We start from the raw sequence: 15,976 nt of genomic DNA on the forward strand, positions 1-15,976 counted from the left end.
TTCCCAATGTTAAAATGTGTTCCTATATGCATGACAATTTGTAAAGTTTCCCTTGAAATTCCCTGTTATTTTCATATATTCCCATTCCTTGTTAAGAAGTTCCCTCCCCTAACATTCCCCTCATGTTTTTTCCCCTTGAAACAGCATAGAGTTCAGTACTTTTGCAGGCAGAGGCAGCAGTTCAATTTGTCCTTCAGTTTGTCCACTTTGCTCCAAAACCATGTCAGATACCGAAACTTATGAGCAAAGTGATGACCATTCATCATCTACAGAGGTTGAGGAACAGAGGAGGCCTCGTAGAGGAGGTAAGGGAGGACATCATAAGCGGGAAGAGCCTACTTCTTTGGCAGAATTACAGGCTTGTCCTTTGGCAGTGAATTGCTTCCGGTACATGTCTTGCTATCAGTTTTGTGAGAGGATCTCTCAGATTCAGCATCATAGAGAGTTGGCCCGCTTGTTTGTCTTACACCTCCATGATGGACATGTCACTCTTGCAGGGGTGAATTTCATATTGACACCCGAGGTGATCTCAGAGGCTACAGGGATACCAAATGTGGGTGAGGTGTGGCCTAAGCGCAGATTACTTGATTTTGTTCACTTTGAGCCTTATGTCCGGCCATCATTTGTGAGACTGTTGACGGGTGTTTTCCCATTCAGATTTCTTCGGAGTGAGTATGCTCCCCTCATGAGACTTATCATGCATTATTTTACATGTGAGGGCAGATTTTCACAGGTGTATTCATATCACATTCGCCTGTTGATGCATTTCACCCGGGTGAGGATGATGAACCTCCCGGTCTTCTTGTTTGATAACATTCAGAAGATGGTGCCCATGTTGCAGAGGAAGACCCCGGCTCAGCAGTACAGGAGCCTTTGCCATTATGATTTGATTCAGCTCATAGTCTCACATCAGTTGACTCAGCAGGGCATCCCATGGGAGGAGTTCATCTCCCGTGAGTTTTTCACAGTGCCACCTCAGCCACATCAGGAGGCCATTCATGAGGAGGGAGGACCATCTCAGCAGCCTGATGCTCCCATCACCTGACATGTGAGCTCCACTCCTTTGGTCACCTATCAGAAAGGCCCAAGGGCCTTATTTGCAGCAGCTAGGCGAGTACTATCTCCACAGCAGGTGGAAGGGGTCTCGCCTTCATCTTCAGATCAGCGAGTGTTATCGAAAACAGTAGGTGGAAGGGGCCTCGCTTTCTTCACCAGCACAGGTACAGCAGAGGGGCAAAGAGCCCATGGTTCATGAGGATCCGGTGATTGATCTCGAGGTCAGTTCTCCTAGCCAAGAGGCAAAGGAGATCATTCAGCAGCTCAGGGCCGAGAATGATGTTTTGCAGCAGAGACTTGAGGGTGCCCAATGGACCATCACCTATCTAGAGCAGCGGAACACACAGCTGGAGGAGGAGAAGGCGCTTGATGAGCTTTGGAGGATTCGTAGTGACCAAGTCCTAAACCGTAGGAGGCCCGGTGATCCATTGCCTGCTGACCGAGAGTCACTGCTCATTCAGGAGAATGCCCACTTGGAGAGGCTGTTGGCTAAGGCCAACCAAGAGAAAAATCTGCTAAGGAACATGAAGAATCACCATTGGGCGAGGATGCATGTTTCCAAGGAAAAAATGAAAATGTTCCAAAGGAGGTTGTCCGAGGCTCTTAGGCGGAAGAAGAAGACCAACCCCATCCGTATCTTGGCTGAGGCATCCCTCAAGGATCATGACACCCACTAGCCTCTTCACAGCACCAAGCACAAAAAATTTTGGAATTTTTGGCTCATTTTTGGCATTTTTGGGAAATTTACAGGTTTTGGCTTCTCAACGGGTCTCACCCCCGGTGAGACCCTTTGTCATCGTAGCTCCATTTTGCAAAAACTCAACATTTTTGGATTTTTCATGCAAAGTTACACATGCCTATGTATGGACTTGAGTTTTCATGGAGTTTTGGGCCTCCAAAAGGTCAAAATACAGCCAAATTTTGACTTTCTGCCCCTTTTTTGAGTTGCAGAAGTAGTCTTGGGAGAATTGACTTTTGACTAGGCAAATGACATCCAAATCCAACGAGATATCCTGGGTTGGAAAGTAGACTTAGAGAGATTTCCAACGAGATATCCTGTACCTCATTCTGACACAGGTAAGGCCTCCAAACAGGGCTCCAAAGTGCGCGACCGGTTGAGGAAGATGTGCGCGACCCGTTGAGGAAAAGTTGCCAGATTTGACCAGTTCAACCCAGAAATTGCAGTTTAGCTCCAGTTTGACTTTCTGAGGTCGATGGTGGTCCTCTTGACTGTACTCGTGGCACTTTTTGGATACTTTTACTCTTGTTTTACTCTTCTAGAAGTTTCTCTCATGTAAAGGGTAAAAATTGGCTATATGAACTGGTTTCCAAGTTTATAGAGGCAAGTTGTTTTGACTACCTATTTTGTAGTGCTTAGTTTAGAAGTGGTTCAAACAGCTCCTAGGATAGTGAGCTCGACCCATGGAGGCAGGGAAAGAGGTTAGATCATCTATATTATGTACTTTCTTGCTAATTTTCATGGTTGGACTCTTGAGGGAGGAGCTATCATTGTATATTTCACTTGTATCTCTGCAATTTTTGGCTAAGGAAGACCAGGGTTTTGCAGTCATCTTTGGGATTCTTGTGGAATCATGTGTTGATGGTGTGTTTCTTCATGTTATTGTAAGCTTTGTTATGTGATTCATTTCCTTTCTATACTGCTGCATATTAAACAAATGAAGTGATAAAGTTAGAATTCATGCTTGCCATGCTCTACTTTTAAATTTGTTTAATTTCTATGTTTTCTGTTGTCTAAAGAGAATTCAAATCCATTGTTTTCTCTCTTTAGCCTTCTTATCTTTCTTCCTAATCATCCACTTCAGCTAAAGACATCAATACAGGCTCCTACCTTGCCCCAAAGACCCCCCTGCAGAAACTGTGTCCAATCCCCGCACCCAAAATTGCCATTCCCTCAAATTGCCACCAAAAACCCAAAAAACCCCAAATCAACCTTTTTAATCAGTTTACTAGCCTAATATCAGTGTTACCTTGTTGGTCATATCATCCCATTGAAGATCTACCGAGATTGACCGGAGAGAGCCTTCTCCTGCCCCGTAGGGCTAGCTACGAGGCTAAATGGTTTGATGTGGCCTTGAGGTTTACCTTTCTCAGCCTGAGGTGAAATTTCAAGCGCTAACACTCCCCAGTATGGTCGCCAGTATGTTAGCGCTTGAAATTTCACCTCAAGCTGAGAAAGGTAAACCTCAAGGCAACATCAAACCACTTAGCTTCGTAGCTAGCCCTATGGGGCAGGAGAGGGCTCTCTCCAGTCTATCTCGGTGAGATCTTCAATGAATGAGATGAACAATAGGGTAACACTGATTTTAGGCTAGTAAACTGATAAAAAAGGTTGATTTGGGGTTTTTTTAAATAAAATGATGGGGTTTTTCTAGGCTGCTTGGGGCAAAGAAACAACTTGAACATAGAAATATAATAAAAAACACAGATTATCAACTGAGGCAAGGTAGGCAAGAAATTTAACATCAAATTGAGATTAAATGGAATGGACAGACTAGTGAGGAGCTGACAAGGGCATAGGAGATGAATCCTTGTCAAACAGAAGAAAACATTAAATATGAACAAACTTATAGGCAGAGCATATAATACTATGAATTCTACCTAAACACTTCATTTGTTCAATTAGAAATGGTCATGAAGTGAAATGAAAACATAACAGGTTACATATGAAACAAAAGAAAAACTTATGCTAACTTTCATACCACAAGAATCTCAGAAGTCAGAGCTGTGAAATTTCATTAAAAATCTCTGTCAAAAACTGTACAATGAAGCTCTGTTACACACACCTCTCAGCACTCAGAATTCTCCCTCTCTCTGACAAATGATTATTTTTATACATTAAATAAACTATTCTAAAAAAAAAAAAAACAACAGATCAACCCAACAATAAGGGCGCTGTTTGAACTGAAATTACAAAAAATTAGAAAAGAGAACAACCTTCTATTCTAAAATAATACAATGTCCCTCTAAAAATCCTCTGATGACTAATAAACATGGAGCGCAGATCTTTTTGACTTCTGAGGTCTTGAAATAGGAAATTGGTTCCTATTTTTCTGTTGCGGTTGATGTCTTTGTGGCGTGAATGAGGACCGGATTTAGTGCTCTGGCGGGGTTGACATCACCCGATTCCATATCTAAAGAGAAAACCTTTTTTATTGTAAATATCTGTTATTGGGGCGCCCGCATCATTCGTGAAAGTGGCGGTGGTGATAGTGAGGAGAAAACAAGCCACGACATCCAGTTTCATGGGCAAGATGTTCTAGCACTGCATGCGCAATTGCCTGTCCATCTGTTTTGAAAAGGGGCAGCGTTACATATAAAATCCGATGATAATCAATGTGGAGGCAACAACTGTAGCTGCATATCCTTTCTGAATCGGAACTGAAGCCAGGAATAGACCGTTTACTCCTATTTCGATGTTTCTGTGGCATTCGGTCTTTGACTATTTACTTTCCCTTTACCTGGGCCTTTTAAATCAAACTAATTTTTAAATAAAAATAGCTCTTAAACTAAAATTCTGCCTTGAATAAAGGGAACCGCCATTATGCGATCAAAAGTGGCTCTGTCATTCTTTCTGGCGTTGGGGCCATTCATTTATTTCAAGTCTTCCACTACCGTTATCCTCTGTCTCATTCATTTCTTGCATCATTATGCCATTATTTCCGCAATGGTAACTTGGAAAGTTTTTCAGCTTTTATTTTACCACCATGAACCTTGATCCCCTGAACAAATGCTACGTGTTTGGAGAGAAAACCCAACATTTGGTGCAAAAGCATCATCTGGCAGGTGACAAGTAGGCACAGTTGGAATTTTCACGACCCATACATTTGAGCAGAGACTACACAGTTCTTATCTTCCATCCCCTGTGATTTCGTAAAATACATTTTGTTGCGCATCATCCTGTGATGGAAACTTAATGGTCTGCCCATAGTAGTTAAGAAGGAACTGGTAGAATTCCCTCTCGTTCCAAACAACATCTACATGTGTGCTATTGCATTTCTTGCTAGAGGAGATCCAACACGATGCACAAAGCTGCTTCGGTGGCCATATCACTTTTGGAAATTTTCGATCACCAGTTCCCAGAGCAGCTTCTTCAATCTTCAACCTCTCTTTAACCCGATTGTGTGCATTCCAGAGTCAAAGAACAAGGTCATATCGAGTTTTGAAAGGTTCCTTAACGCTGGAACACATCTTAAAGAAATGTTAACGGCACTCTTCGCAGATGAAAAAATTGTGAACAAAATCACAAATTGCTGTGAATGTAGTCGTGCTTTCACCGTCTTCAATCCTCACTGACAAAGAATGAAAAAGCAGCCAGAGGCCACAGCTAAATCCTCGAGTGTCATTTTTGCTGCCACGGCAGAAAATCCATTACCCACGAGGGACTTCTTTTCCACAGATGTGCAGATTCTGGAATGCACCTTTTCCAGGAAGCCTTGCAGTCTTTTTAGTATCAACTGACCATGGATATGAAGGCCAAAGTTCATCAAAATTTACAATTATCTCCCCACTCCCGATTCGACACCTTTTAGATGGATGATGCACTACCAGAATTTGCAAAAATCTTATGAAAGGGAGTCGAGAATCAGAATTGAATCTCTTCTTGTTCAAGAATATATCAAAAATATGTGTTGTCGCTTCCTCAATATCATAGATGGATCGAGCAACCTCGGCTGGACCAGAAGCATTTGTTGGTAATTCTTCATTTTCAAATTTCTCATCATCCATCAGCATCTGATCTTCTTGAAGAAAACCGTAGAACCACTTTCTTAATGATTGTCTCCAAGCCTCAAAGACATATTATTCACAGTGTCACCACTAACAGGCACAAAATCACCTCGGATCACATTCCGTTGGTCAATAAACAGCAGGGCATTCCCAGTGCTAACACAATCATTTATTTCAATAGCTGTGACAATGAAGTTTATTCGGGATTTCCAGTGAGACTTCTCCAAATAGCTTTTTGCCTCTGATTGCTGATGTTGTTTTGAATTGTACTTGTGCAGGGATGGGAGCTTGAAGTCGCTGCTGCCTTTTAAAGAGCTGGAGAATAAATTTCATAATCTAAAACAACACATTTAATGATTTCTTCTTCAAAACCGGGTTTTGAAGAAGAATCAATCTCTCACTGACATAAGACAGAGTCTAACAGATGATATACGCATGCCCCCCGGCCGAGTGAGGGTTACATGTAATAAAATCGATACCCCATTTTGCAAAAGGACCGACGACAATTATAGGGTGGAGAGGAGCAGGTGGAGCACGCATCTTTCGATCAAAAATTTGACAATTGTGGCATTTTCGGACCGCGTCAATACAATCTTTAAACAAAGACGGCTAGAAATAGCTAGCACACAATATCTTTTGGGCTGTGGCATACCCAGACATATGACCGCCACACGCTCCAGAGTGACAGTCATTTAGAACCTTTTCAGCTTCCTCATGAGTTAAACAACGTCGGAAAACAGAGTCCGCCCCACGACGATAGAGTGTATCTCCAATAATCTTGTATTGTTGGGATTGGAATTGTATTTTCCGTCACTGAGATCGTGAAATTTCAGGCCGAAAAAATTGGGTTTGGAGATAAACTATGATATCCCCATACCATGGATCAAGAGTGCTAATAAGAAACAAGGATTCGTCCGCAACGGGCTCTTCTGCCACAGTTTCAGTATCAGCACGCAGGAAGTCACACATCAACTATGCAAAAACTAAAGATTTCTTTGACTTAGATTTTTCAAATTCCAAGTCAAATTCCTACAGGATAACAATCCATTTGGAATACTTTCCCCCTCGCAATTGTTTGGTCAAAATATAGGTCATAGGGTTACAGTCAGAAATTACGGTAGTTTTGCGTAGTAAGATGTAATGACGAAATCGTTGGACAACTTGCACAGCTGCCAAGGCCAATTTCTCCACATGTGAATATTTTAACTCAGTCGGATTCAAAGTCCGACTAAGATAGTAAATGACATGTTCACTACCGAATTCATCTTCCTGATCTAACACCATCTCGATAGTGGAATGAGAGGCGGCGAGATACAAGAAGTAATCCTGGTTGTAGTTGGGAGGATGCAATAACGGTGCATGGGTCAATGCGTGTTTAAGTGCATCAAAAGATTTTTCAGCTATCTCATCCCAAAAGAATGGAGTATTCTGTTTCAACAACCTGGTAAAACCCTTTGTTATCTCGGCGTAGTTAGGAATGAAACTACGTAAAAAGTTTGCTTTTCCTTGCAAACTTTGGAGTTGGCGAAGAGACAAAGGAGGAGGCAATTTGACAATAGCTTCAACCTTCGAGGGATCAACACGAATGCCGGCTTTCGAAACAACAAATCCCAGTAAACGACCCGTTTCTGTACAGAAAACACATTTGTGTGGATTCAACCTCATTCGATAATGCCTACATCTCATAAAGATTGCTCGTAAATGAGTGAGATGATTGGCTCTACGTAATGAATGAGCAGGGAAATCATCGAGATAAGGTTGTACAATGTGCTTGATGTCATGAAACGCGTAAGACATGGCTCTTTGAAAAGTTGCTCCGGCGTTGTTTAGTCCAAAAGGTAATTTGCAATAAGCAAATGTCCCCCATGGACAAATGAAAGCCGTTTTTGGTTGATCAGCAGGTAGAAAGTTGATTTGATTGTATCCAGAAAAACCATCCATGAAGGAGAATATTTCACTGCCAGCACAATCATCAATGATTTGATCGATATAGGGAGTTGGGTAATTGTCTTTTGGACAGGCTCGATTAATATCCCTATAATCGATACATATTCTTATCGTTCCTTACTTTTTGGTAACAGGAACAATATTCGATACCCAATCCGTTAAGGGAATTGGATATATGAAACCTGCTTTAAGTAATTTCTCAACTTCTGCTTTAATAGCAGCAGCTTTTCGCGGGTGGATCAGACGCAAACGTTGTCAGACGAGTTTAGCATCTGGGTAAGTTTTTATTTCATGAACAACAATTGTTGGATCAATTCCTGGAATTTCTTCATATGACGAGGCAAATACGTCGCGGAATTCTTGAAATAGGGCCTTATATGTTTGAAATTCATTTTCCGTATAGGAGGCACCTATATGAATGTTTTCAACAATTCCCGGTTTAACCGAAATGTCAATAGGAACTGTTCGAGAAATATTTCCAAAATTTAACTCAGAATCAGGATTTTGCAATGGATTCTGTGGTTCCTTGACATAATTAGTAGTAAAAATGGATGAAAAATCATTTTCAAAATGATCAATCTCAGGTAAGAATGAAGATCTATGATGAAGATCTTCCCATGGTAATTCATCAACAGACAAAATTTCATGAATCTGCTCATCAGTGTGAACAAGTTAAAAAAAAAATTGTTGAGTCTGAGTTTGATGTTGAAAGTGATTCTTCATGGATCACATTCATTAGATCAATTTCGGTTGAAGAAGGGTCAAAAAACGACTGTACAGCCTGATACGCAATTTCATAGGGACTCAAAGGCATAGCATCACCAAATGAATCCATCTCAGATTCGGAAGGTACGATCCAAGGATCATCATAAACAATAGTGTCTGATGAAATCATATGAATGGTTGCAGTAGAAGGCGATACGTTAGGAGGAGGAAAGGAAAAAGTTCCTAGTAAACCAGAATCTTTAACTAATCCTACTCCAACATCCTCGTAGGGGATAGTTGTTTTACCGACATGCTCGATACTTTCAGAAGAGGCTGGGTCGGATGAAAAATAAGTCAGCTGGTCTATAGTTATGATCTTTCCATTATGAGGAAACTTTATAAGATAAAAGACCGATGAAATAACAACAGTCATAGCGTAAGACCAACTACGACCCAAGAGAAGGTTGTAATCTAGAGGGGCATCAACCACTTCCACATCTAGATTAACAGTTTTTCCTTCAACCCCTATAGGTAAATCCTGTAGAATGCCAAAAGGATGGAACCCACGGCCATCAAAAGCCTTTAGAATCGTCGGGGATTGATTAAGTGTAGGAGAACCAAGCGATCTCCAACACTGGATCGACATAATACACGTTGAAGCTCCCTCATCAATTACAGTCCTAAAGCAAGGTCTGTTTTTGACTAACACTGGAATCTGGAAAGCCATTTGATGAGGTAAGCGAGGTGTACTATTTTCTAAATCGAAAATTATAAGGTTCAAGTCCTGAATATCAACAGCTCCTATAGCCGACAATAGCAATTTGCGATGTGCGAGACATGATTGCAGCACCTCCAAAGCCGACATTGTTGAAGGTGAAATAGCTAAGTCTTCAACAATGTTATAGTTCTGAGCAGCTCTCGCATGTGGATTGAAAGCTGACTTTCGAAGTATACCTTTAGCAGGCAGTTTGATTACTAAGTCTGGGTTAGGTTTCTCGATCTGTAGTGGATCGGAACCAGGAGTTGAAGTTGATGGGTTCGAATTAGAAGATTCTGCTTCCTTACCACCAACAGGACTTTTACTTCCATAATCTTGCGATCGTGTCGTAATCCTAACATGGGACATCATCATTATGGGTTCTTCTGAGGCATTTGAGGAAGAACCTATCATCTTACTATCTTGATTAGGAAAAGGATCCCTCAAGACAGCAGACGTTTGAGAACCTTTGACGATTTTCACAACCTCAGCGCAATGAGGGCAGTCTCTTGTAAAATGCTCTTCATCACAAATGATACAAGGATAACGAGGTTTACGTTTCTCGTCAGTAGATTCCGTTTTATCTGATTTCTCTTTCGAATTTTTATCTGATTTATTTTTCTCCTTCCCCTTCTTTTTACCGCCGGATTTTGATTTGATCGTAGATGATTCTACGACATGAATATCGGTAGGAATTTCCACAGAAGAGTCTCCTATCGGGGAATCTGGTAAAGTTATAATAGGAGAAGATTTCTTTGAAGATTTATTCTTACTTTTGGTGTTAACTAAACCAATCATACCGTCAGCGGCATGAGACCCTGAAGGAGCTGCAGTTATTTGATTTTGTTTCGAAAGGTCGGGGATTTTCGTGTAAAGTACCCGACTGCGTATAAATGAGGTCAAGGTACTGAGCTTGAGCAATTACTTGCTCTTCAGTAACTACTCCTGCCTTAGCTACATCCTCAGTGATCTTAGGTAATAATGATTTGACAAACCATTCTACTAAAATTTGATCTGGAATATAAACTTTCACTAAACGTCGTCAACGTCTCCATTCATGAATGTGATCTAAAATATAAGTGGACGTTGACTATTTTAATGAAGTTAATAATTCTGTGCCATTGTAATATCTGACAGGCAACTGAAAATGAGTTAAGAATGAAGTAGCTAGCTGACTAAAGTTATTAAAAGAGGCTCGCGGTAACTCGATGTACCACTTGGCCGCAAGACCAATCAGAGTGCGTTAAAAAAGACGTAAACGAATTGAATCATCTATAATAGAGTTAGATGCACACCAGAGGTGATAAGTCATCACATGGTTTGACGGATCTTCTCCAGGTTTACCTTCAAACTTAGGGATATCACTGGGCAACTTATTCGGCATTGGCGGCCAAAACGGAAGATAATTAATTGGATCGTTCGTAAGGCGCGACAAATCAGGCAAGTCCAAAGTTGCAATGAACGGTAACTGACGATTAGGGTCTCGAAAACCCTGGGTCATAAGACCAGCCCCAGGAGGAGGATATCCAGGATAACTTGGAATTGGAATTGCATTTGGGATATTATATCCTCCCGGAAAACCAGGATTAACCGGACCATACTGGGGTTGTTGAGGTTGCTGATAAGTATATCCAGGGTACGGTTGATACTGATAGACTAGGTTCTGCACAGCAGGACCGAATTGGTACTGTCCCTGGTACGGTTGATAAGTAAATTGAGGTTGACTTGTGACAACTGTACTTGGACCAGGTTGTCCTACAGGCATCTAAACCGAAGTTTGAATTGAAGGTCTAGACTGAGGTAAAGATGCTTGAGGAGTTGATGCAAGAACAGTAGAAACCGGAGCTGCCGATACTCCAGAAGAAGGTGGGGTAGATTGAATAGATGCTGCAGCAGTTGCAGCAGTCGTTTGAGGCAGAGTACGAGGTGTACTAGGCCCAGGCTGAGAAACTACACCAGGTGCAGAAGTTTGAATAGTAGGCTGGACAGGTTGCTGGGTTGAACCAGAAACCAAAGGTTGTCCACATTGAGATGACAACTGCACATTAGGTTGCAAGATGTGTTGAGATTGAGATGAATCCCACACCATGTTTATTCCAAGGTATGGACCCATAGAAGGTTGAATATATTGAGGACCATAACCGGGTTGAGGGTAGGGTTGATAATTCAAAGGTACATTTCCAGCTCCTTGGACAAATGATTGACCTGAAGGTGGTTGGAAACCTTGAGTTGGGTACTGACCTTGAGGTTGATAACCTTGAGGCATGTACTGATACTGGGGTTGATCTTGAGGTATATATTGATACTGGGGTTGACCTTGAGGTACGTACTGAGTCTGGGGTTGACCTTGAGGAATGTACTGTCCTTGAGGTTGCCCCCCAGGCGGTAACTGGGTACCTTGAGGTTGCCCCCCAGGCAATAATTGAGTACCTTGAGGTTGTCCCCCAGCCGGTAATTGACTACCTTGAGGTTGCGGATTTGGAATGGTACCTGACATCATAAGAATATCTTCTACACTCATCGGCTTGGTCTCGTTATTACCAGTTAATAACCCATGTTCAACAGGTTGAGGAGATGCTCCCGAAAAAGTACCAGTGAGTGACTGATACCCAGAAGGAACAGAAGGACCGCCATACAAAAATGTTTCCGGAGATTGGGAAAACATGGATGACTGTCTTGACATATTCAAAGGAGGATAATAACCTCTATGTGTTGGATGATAAGGAAATCGAGGTGGTGAAAAACTAAGACCCGGATTTTCTAAAAAATTGGTCAATGAAAGATACCAAGTGTCCCTCCTAGGTGGACTGTAAAAGATCGGTTCACACTCCCTAAGTTCTATAGTTGGTTGATTTTCAGGGATAGATATACCTTCTTCTGGATTAACGAGTTCTTCAATAGCAATAAGTCCAGAAGGAAGATTTTGGGTAATGATCCTTCCTACCCTGGGTGAACCAAGACCACTGGAAGTTGGAGAAGCAAATCCTGATGATGGAGTAGCAGCAGGTTCAGTTTCAGGCTCAGAAATTTCAGGTTCCTCAGCTAATTCACTCGTAGAAGAAACACTACGAGTAACTTTGGAAAATGAAATTGGTTCAGTAATATACTCTGTTGCTTGAACTTGATAATCAGGGTGAACAACTAAAGAAGATTCTCCTTCTTCCGATGACCCAACTCTACTGTCACTAGGAGTTACAAGAGCTCGTAGCCCTTCAAGCTGGCTTGGTGAATACTCGGGAGGTTGCCCCCGAATTCTACGGGATTGTCTCTGTAATTCAGCCACAATTAAAAATTTTAATTACTTAACACGCAAACAAAGAAAAATCTCAATAAAACCACCTAAAGTCTCTAAAGAACCAAACAATTTGAATCACATGCCTAAAGAATCTAGGAGTTCAAACCACACACAAACAGTAACTTTCCGTACCGAAAACACTAGTTGGTGATGAAATCCAACGTCGCAGAATTCAATACAGAAATGGCGGTTGGAACAGTTACCCCGACAACCTGCTTACCGAATAGACTGGCACAAGTTTCTCCATTAAACCGTCTCGAGTGAAGAGAACCCCCCAGAAAATCCAAGTGAGTCTAGTCGATGTCTGCTCCAAGTACAGTGGGATCTTCCCTCCACCGTCACCTTAGGAAAGAATCCTATAGATTTTGGTCACTATGGTTACCAATAGAAACAAATATACCTAGGGGAAGAGTCTGTGATCCGATACACGCGCAAGGGCAGAGTACCAAAGCTCAATCCCCTTGAAGGCTCCTTGACATAATCCAAGGTTTACCAACAAGTGATCCCAGGCTCCTCGACAATGTTCAATCCGAGGTTTACCATTTTTAATACGTGTATATCTTCTATCGTTCCCAATGAGGAAGGATTGATTACCCCACTAGTTCGGATATGATCTCATGCTTGACTCCTATAAGAGGAGCTTCCCAGAGCATAGATGTAACAATTGGAATTTATCTCCTCCCGTAAGATATAGCTACTTGTTTGTTTTAACTATCTTGGAGAGTTAATTACTCCCTACTCCAAGATACTAGCCTAAGCTATGTTGGTGATAAAAAGCCCTAGAAAACAAAAAGATTGCTAGATTAATTTTACTTTAAGCATTATTTTTATTGGTTGTTCCTTAGGTCAAAAGGTATGGAGATGAAACTTTATGGTGTGAAGACTCGACTCCAAAACACTAAAAATGCACCTAATGATGATAAACAATCCTTTTTCTTCAATGAATTTCTAGCTAAAGAAAGAGTTGAGAATGCAAATGCTTGAAAAACAAATCTTTCCTTAACATATAAATGAAAAGAAAAAAAAAAAAATTTGTCTTTTCCAATACACTCAAAAACGAGACTTCTAATTATGCTCACGCAAAAAACCTTTTTCTTTTTAACACTCAAAAACTACAAAAAAACAAATTATTTCAAAAGAGATTTTAAAATTTCTAGAAAGCACTCAAAACTATGAAAAATCTAATCTTGAAATCTACAAATTCTAAAAACCTAATTGAAGTAAAAGCTTATAAAATTTGTTTTCGATGATGTTTTACTTAGTTATCAGCAAACTAAGGACTAAGTCATTCAGAATAACAAATTAATCAAAAAGTAACCAGCTTATGTTTTCTTCTTTTTTTAAATGAAATTCAAAACTTTCAAAACAAGTTCTTTCAAAGCTTTGCAAAGAGAAAAATGAGATCTATTTCTCACCAAAGGCAGATTTCACAAATCGGTCAGACTCATTAAGAAGACCAGCAAAAACCATGGTAATTTGAGGTTTCTTAGGCTTCTAAACTCTGAGTTACTACAAAGACCAAGCGAAAATCAAACCAGGCACGCAAAACTTCTAGAAATTCACCTAAAACCTAAATGCCAATGGAATTCACTCACAAGAAGTTTCTGACAAGACACATGCAGATCTGGGCAGAGGCTAAAAGACATAAACAAATCCTAAGTTTAATTGGATGAATAGATTTTAAGTTTTTCAAAAATTTGACAGGGTCCGCAGGCCCCTGGTATAACCAGGTGTGGTACTGCTCTGTGTTGTAAAGAAACAATGCGGGTATGTCCGCACTGTGTTACAAGCAGAACATGCGGTCCTCTTTCAAAAGCGTGAAAAACAAAAAACAATTTAGGATCTAAGAAAACTACCCAATCCCACACACATCAATCAAAAACTAGAAACAGAGAAAAGTTTCTCAAGTCAAAGTAATAAAGGCAAAAGGTGTTTTAGACCCTATCTTAAGTCCAACGCTAGTTTGTGGCAGCCACGCTTCGACCGTCCAAATGAGTTTCCTTTTGAGAACCTGCAAACACAAACAAGCACACATCAAATAATACCTGCATAGCCAATATAATAAATCATATTTATCATGATGATCAAGGAATTCATGAAATAAACCATAGAAGACAGCTTATTGAGAAAAATGAACTTGATTTTATTAACTTTAAACAAAGAAGAACTTTACAACCTTGGTGCCTTGATGTTGTACAAGCTCCTCCCAGTGTCCAAGCAAGAATCTCCTCTACTTTGACAAGCTTCACACTCTTCCCAATGAGATCAAAAGGTATGTAATCTCTCCTCTCAAGCTTAATTAGGAAGTCTAAATTCCAGCAGCATTTACCCTCAAAAATATTCAGCTTTCAACCTCCCTAGCAACCAACCCAATGCCTCATTTTATAATGCAGAGGAAGGAAGTTACCAGGTCCACCTTTAAAGGGATAAGCTCCTCACATCAAGGGGTTAGATCCTTTAGTTATGGGATGCATGAACCACGTATGAGCGAACTAACCACCTCAAGATTCCTTCTAGAAGTGTCCATAATTAACCCAAAGTGAGTTTTTAATAATAAACTTGCACCTTTTTTACTTTCACAGGGGTCCGCACCCTTTTCTTTAGAGACAGAGTGGGCAGGTCCGCAGGGGACATGACCAGGGGGTGCGGGACCGCAGGTAATGCTAAGAGAAAGTGTGGAACCAGAGTTTTAGAGATTTTCAAGGACTTTCTCTCATTTTCAAGGCTTGACATGAAGAGTTGAGGTTTGAGACTTGCATAGGAGGACAATATAAGTGGTGATAGACTCAAACTGACTGCAAAATGTCATGGTGACAATATTTTGTGTAACAATAACATGCTGATCGAAACCTAGCGCATCATGTTCTCGAGTTGCAAGGTGTTTATTCTCTGGGAAGTAAGCCAACTCTGCCCACCCAATTTGATGACACTAACATTGGCTCCAATGGGGATGGGATCCTCCCTGTGAGGTGCCAAGAACACCATAGACCATGTGCCTCTCCCTTGGATTTTATTGACTCTTGACTTGACTCATGACTAACCATGACTGACTATGACTTTTTACATTCTGGAAATTGGGAGAATCTTGTCAAAATCTTAGGGCCTTCTCCTCGGGCTTCAAATTCTAGTGACAACTTCCCACATATGCAATATTGGAAATTGAAATGGCTATATACAAAGAAGTGATTAAAACCAACTGATTTTAGGCAAAATAATGCTTGATAAACCTTCCATTTACATGACCTCCAAAAAGAAATTCTCCTGTCAAATCTTGCAGCAAATATGCATTACACCCATGGAAAGCTGCAATCTTTAATGTTCCTTTCCATAGGTTTTCAAATTTTCCATGTTTACCTTTATATTCATTCTGAGCATCCCACTTTAGATCTAGGTCACCAACTTGAAAATCTTCAATCTTTGTTCTTCGATCAAAAATATTCTTAATTTTATCCTGGATTGATTAGGTATTA

The 15,976-nt window shown here is 40.7% G+C and overlaps 2 pseudogenes; both read right to left on the reverse strand.

Annotated features, from left to right (window-relative positions):
- Window positions 1-4,923: 4,923 nt before the first annotated feature.
- Window positions 4,924-5,802, reverse strand: LOC149211059 (sulfhydryl oxidase 1 pseudogene; annotated as a pseudogene).
- Window positions 5,803-5,843: 41 nt separating this feature from the next.
- LOC149211060 (uncharacterized) overlaps window positions 5,844-15,976 on the reverse strand; it is a 36,293-nt pseudogene continuing 26,160 nt past the window's right edge.

This window comes from Pinus tabuliformis, chromosome 1_2 (genome assembly GCF_031772625.1).
Source record: "Pinus tabuliformis cultivar Carrire ecotype Pingquan chromosome 1_2, CPIR1, whole genome shotgun sequence".
Taxonomy (NCBI): Eukaryota; Viridiplantae; Streptophyta; class Pinopsida; order Pinales; family Pinaceae; genus Pinus; species Pinus tabuliformis.